Here is a 5,469-nt window from a genome sequence, read left to right on the forward strand (position 1 = left end):
CGATCTAGACTGTAGACACAATGGGACTAAGTAGACAGATGAGAGATGATAGAGAAATATTTGGTAGGGGTATGAGATGAATTAGAAGAGAGGGAGGGTGAATATGGTGAAAATATAAAATGCTAAAAAGTTTCAAAAGTGTAGTTTTTCACCTATCAGACTGGCAAAAATAAAAGCATTTGTTTAAGAAAATCTCTTGCAGGGTAAGGGGGAAATGAGGCCTCCTTATATCTTGCTGTGGGTAGATGAGTTGGTACGACTTCTATGGAGAGCAATTTGATTCCGAAATGTAAAATGCAATTTTGTTCTGTGGATTTATTCTACAGAAGCACTCACTAGGGTGGAAAAGCCCTACATGTATAAGGACGCTCACTGCAGCATGTTTGTTAGAACAAAGGGCTAGAAATATCCTTAACGTCCAGAGAGAAGAATTTATGGTGTTTCCTCACAGTGGAATCTTGGCAGCTCTTTAGAAGAATGAGGCAGCTTTGGATATACTGACAAAGAACAATCTCTAAGATATTTTAAGTGAAAAAAGGGGTAGAAAATGTGTATAAATGCCTCCATTTGTATAAAAATACAAATAAGAAAATATATGTATATGTTCTATGAAAATATAAACAAGAGACTGGGTGTAGGGGTTGCCTCTGAGGAAATTGTGGGGCTGGGGACACTGCTGAAAGGAAGATGGTACACTGCATACCTCTGGAGTATTTTAAATTCTGAATTGCAAGCACGTATTAATTATTCGAGAAATGAGCGAATAAAATAACAACAGTGAGTGGGTGGGAGGAGGGGAGTGCTGCAAAGGAGCAATTCTTTTAAGAACTCTAGCATTGAGGGGAAGAAGAAAATGTCAGGAGCGTAGACCAAGGGAGTTGGAGGTCCAAGGAAGGGTCTCTATTGCTCAGGGACAGAAAGATGTTTGAAGGCTACATGGAAAGATGGGAAGATAGGGCTGGGAGTGTGGCTAAGTTGGTAGAGTGCTTGTCTAGCATGTGTGAAGCCCTGGGTTTGAGCCCCAGAACCACATAAGTTGGGCATGATAGTACACATCTTTAATCCCACTTGGAAGTTCGAGGCAGAAGGATTAGAAGTTCAAACTCTTCACCTGTACACAATGAGTTTGAGGGGAGCCTGGGTTATATAAGACTATTTTATAAAAAGTTGGGAGAGGCCAGGCATGGTGGTGCGCACCTTTGATCTAGCACTTGGGAGGCAGAGGCAGGTGAGCTCCAGGCCAGTTGGGTACACAGGGAGATCCTGTTTCAAAAAAAAATGGGAGGAGAAAATGGACTTACAGCAAGCAAGAAGAGGAATTTTGAAGAGAGGTTGGAGGGAGCAAGTGATGAATGGATGAGCTGGAGACACATGGACTTTGAGAGGGTGAGGAGTTGGGGTGGGGCGGGAAATGCAGAACCTTGCCTCATTGATATAATCTGAGCTCATACTTCACAGAGAGCAGCTGATTGGTGTGACAGGGTGGGGGCTGCACAGGGAGACCTGGTACCTTCTCTGAGCACCTTCTGCTAACCTGGCATATTTTCAGCCACTTTAAAGCCATGTGCTTATAGAATGATAGGATTGATGAATGACAGTAATGAAAACAAGGAATCAAGATGAGAGGCTCAAGGGGAACGAGGTCACAATTACTATCTGCTGCCCACCTGGCTATTGGACCCAACCAGAGGCTCATTATTAGAACCAAACTCTGTCTTCTGTTCAGGTGCTGGGTACTGAATGGGGCCATAGTCATGAACAAGTTCCTGCTATCAAGAAACTTACTGAATATTGGAAATGACAGTAACTAAGCAGTTGATCACAAAAGAATGAGGTCTAATCTGTATGGAGCATGGAGAATAGCACCTGAGGAAGTAGCACTGAAGCTGAGAACTGGTAGAGGATTTTCCCAGGTGGTGATGGTGGGGAATACGGAGGGACTGCGTATTCAAAGGCCACAAGGCTGCTAAAGAGTTTGGCATTTGGAAAAACTGGCTTGTAGTGAATAGAAGAAAAGATGGTCAGAGATGGGATTGCAGAGTGGCGTGACCTCCAACAGGGTCTTTCTAGATTAGGCTAGCATTGATTTAGAGAGATGGCTCAGTGGTTGAGAGAACTTGCTGCACAAGCATGAGGACTGGAATTGATCCCAGTACCCACATAAATTCCAAGTGTGCTCCCATGCATTCCTGTGATCCCAGCACCGAGAGACAGAGACAGGAGGATCACTGGGGCTTGCTGGCTAACAGCCTAGCTGAAAAACACCTGTTTCAAAGGTTAGATGGACAGTGATAGAGGATGACACCTCTCCTCTGACCAACCCGTGCATGTGTGCTTACACACACACACACATACACACACACACACACACACACACACACACACACACACACACACCAAATAAAATTAGACTAAAATAGATTAAAAAGGGTATTCCTCTCTTGAAACCTCTCCCATTCTTGGGATTTCTTTCTCACATTTCCTTAATAAATCTGTTCTGCCCCCAAAGGGGGGCGGATTGAGATGACTCAGTTGATAAAGCATTTGCAGTGCAAGTTTAAAGACTTGAGGCTGATCCCCAGGACCTGTGTAAAAGAGGACAGAGAGAACTGCCTCCCAAAAGTTGTCTTCTAACTTCCACATGTTTGCCATAGCATGTGAAGGGCAGCACTCATACACATCCATCATACACCTCCCCACCAATCATTCAATCAATCAATCAATCAATCAATCAATCAATCAATCAGTCAGTCAATCAATCAATCAATCAAGGCATTTTTAAAGATTTTAGAAAAATTTTCTCAGCATTGAGAAACCATTAAGGGGTTCAAATGATGGAATGGTACAATCAAGGTTGTATTAAAGAGAAAACCACCTGTGCTGGTTAGTTTTCCTCAACTTTAGGAAGAGGGAACCTAATCAAGGGATTTCCTCCATCAGATTGGTCTGTGGGGCATTTTGGGGTGGGGGTTGCCAGGTGCAAGGGTCCAACCCACTGTGTATGGTGCCATCCCTGGGCAAGTTGGCCTGGGCTGTATAAGAGGGGTAACTGAACTAGCCCAGGGTAACAAGCCAGTAAGCAGTCTTACTCCATGGTCTGTATTTCAGTCCCTGCCATGAGTTCCTGCCCTGGCTTCCCTCCATGATGAACTATAATCTACATGGTGAAATAAACCCTTTCCTCCCCAAGTTGCTTTTGGTCAATGTTTATCACAGCAATAGAAGATGATATAGAATACCATCACTTTGACCACTGTGGTATAGAATTACCAAAGTGGTGGGGGCAAGAGTGAAAGGGAAGATTTAAGAAGAGACTTACTTTTATTTTTAATTATGTGTTTTAATTGTGTATCTGTGGGTGGGTATGTGCACATGAGTGCAGGTGCCTGAGGAGGCCAGAGGTATTAGATCTCTCTGGAGGCTACAGGTGGTTGTGACGTGGGTGCTGGGAATCAAACTTACATCCTCTGGAAGAGTATTGTGTACTCCTTTTTTAATCTTTAAATTTTTCTTCTTTTTTTAAATCTTTAAAAAATTTTAAATTTGTTTATTTGTATTTTTATGTGTATGTGTTTTGCCTGAATGTAAGTGCATCCATGTATGCAACACCTGAAGAGGCCAGAAGAGTGTGTCAGATCCCTGGAGTTGGAGTTATGGATGGTTGTCAGCTATCATGTGGGTTCTAGAAACTGAATGGAAGTCCTCTACAAGAACAGTGTTTTTAACTGCTGAGCCATCTCTCCAGCCTGCAGTATGCATTTTTAACCACTGAACCATTTCTCCAGCTCTGAAAGGAAGTTTTAGGAGGCTCTTGCAGTGATCCAGGTGGAAGATGATGGTAGTCAAAATTCAATTGTAAATGATGAAGGTGGGATGGAATGAATAGATTTGAGAGCAGTCCTGGAGGTAGACACAAGCTTCTCTGGAGGTCGAGGTGAGGGAGAGATAAATCATAATGAATTGTCCCTCAACATTAAGCAAAGACAGTTGGGTAGAGGTAGTGAGCATTGGCTCCATATGGGACATACAGCAAAAGAGATGAAATTTTAAATAGTTAAGAATTGGCCGAAAAGAGCTAAGATAAAAGTTTTCATGTGGAAAAAAGAAAGTTTAAATGGTTGCATCTTGTGGCATCAGTAAAGAAGCAGAGCAGTGTGTTTGCTGCAATGGAGAGGTTGGGGATTGATGGCGGCTGGTGGAGTGTGGGAAAGTTGGTAACAGTCATATGAAGGCAACAGTGACTGGGATTGGAGACCAATCACTTTATCAGCACTGAACAAGCACTGATACACTGGGTGATGTTAGGGACAACGGATTATCAAATGAAGTATTGATTAGGGTGGAAAATCAGAGTCTTGGTGGTTCTAGGATGGGGTGGGGAAGGGAGGTTTATGAAGTGAATTGGGGCTAGTGAACTAAAGTAGGTAAGTACCAGCATCATGACAGTGGTCTGATGAGACAAGAGGGGCAAAAATACAAAGATTATAATCAGAGAAGAACATGCTAGGTAAGATGTAGTTACTGATACAATGACATGAATGTTATAGGAGTAACAAACTGATTTTTTTTTTTTTTGACCCATGTCCCAGCGTTTGAGGACAGAACCAGCAGACAGGAAACTACTGGAGCTGAAGACATGACGTTGGGATGGCTGTAGCCCGTTCCCTCTGCCGCCACTCATAACAGGGAGTGGGACCACATCCCTTATCCCCACCAAGTAAAGGAGGGCCAACTGATTTTTTAAATTGGATTTTCTGTACAAGAATGAATTCATGTCTGGTACTATAAACCTGGTCAAAAACCCATGACTGGGGATATCGTAGGCCCTAGAGGGGAACACAGTACTGTTGTTTTGCTAAATGGACATGTTTTTAAACTGCCTTCTAAATATTTATGTTTATGCCCATAAGTTAGAACTTAACTTTGTCAGAGAAGCAATGGGCAGCAGTCAATAGAGAGACTCATAACTCATCAAAATGCTAAGAATGAGTGACTATTGAATGCTTATCCTTAAATGAAACATTTATGTCAACTCTCCAAGGCTCAGGGAACATCATAGAAGAATGGGTGGAAAGAATGTGAGAGTCAGAGGATAGGGAGGAGTGCTGTAAAATACTGTCTTCTGGGAATGATATGGCAGTTGCACGCATGGTTACCTGCACAAGACCTGCACAAGATCAAGCCAGTCATTATTTCAGCATAGATGGGCAAGGGGCTCATGAGGCTCCACTCCTACCACAGGAGATGCTGGCAACTGATGGCTACCTAGGGAGAGGGAGTTATTTTTCATTAAGGGTGTGGCCACCAGTAGGTTGCCCATGTGGGTGGGTGGCCCCTGTGTACATGCACAGCAGCACTAATTGAACTCTGTGGGTCGTACAAAGAAGATAATATGAAGGTAGGAGGGAGTATGTTGGAGGTGTCTGAAGGGGGGAAAAAGGATGTTGGGAGTGGATACAATAAAAATAA

The 5,469-nt window shown here is 43.1% G+C and overlaps 1 non-coding gene across 1 annotated transcript; it reads right to left on the reverse strand.

Moving 5' to 3' along the window:
- Nucleotides 1–4,578: 4,578 nt before the first annotated feature.
- Nucleotides 4,579–4,727, reverse strand: LOC115067896. The gene has a single exon (XR_003847250.1). It is a non-coding gene; the product is annotated as a small nucleolar RNA SNORA57 (small nucleolar RNA).
- Nucleotides 4,728–5,469: the final 742 nt, after the last annotated feature.

Source organism: Nannospalax galili, unplaced genomic scaffold (genome assembly GCF_000622305.1).
Source record: "Nannospalax galili isolate Female #2095 unplaced genomic scaffold, S.galili_v1.0 scaffold386, whole genome shotgun sequence".
Classification (NCBI taxonomy): Eukaryota; Metazoa; Chordata; class Mammalia; order Rodentia; family Spalacidae; genus Nannospalax; species Nannospalax galili.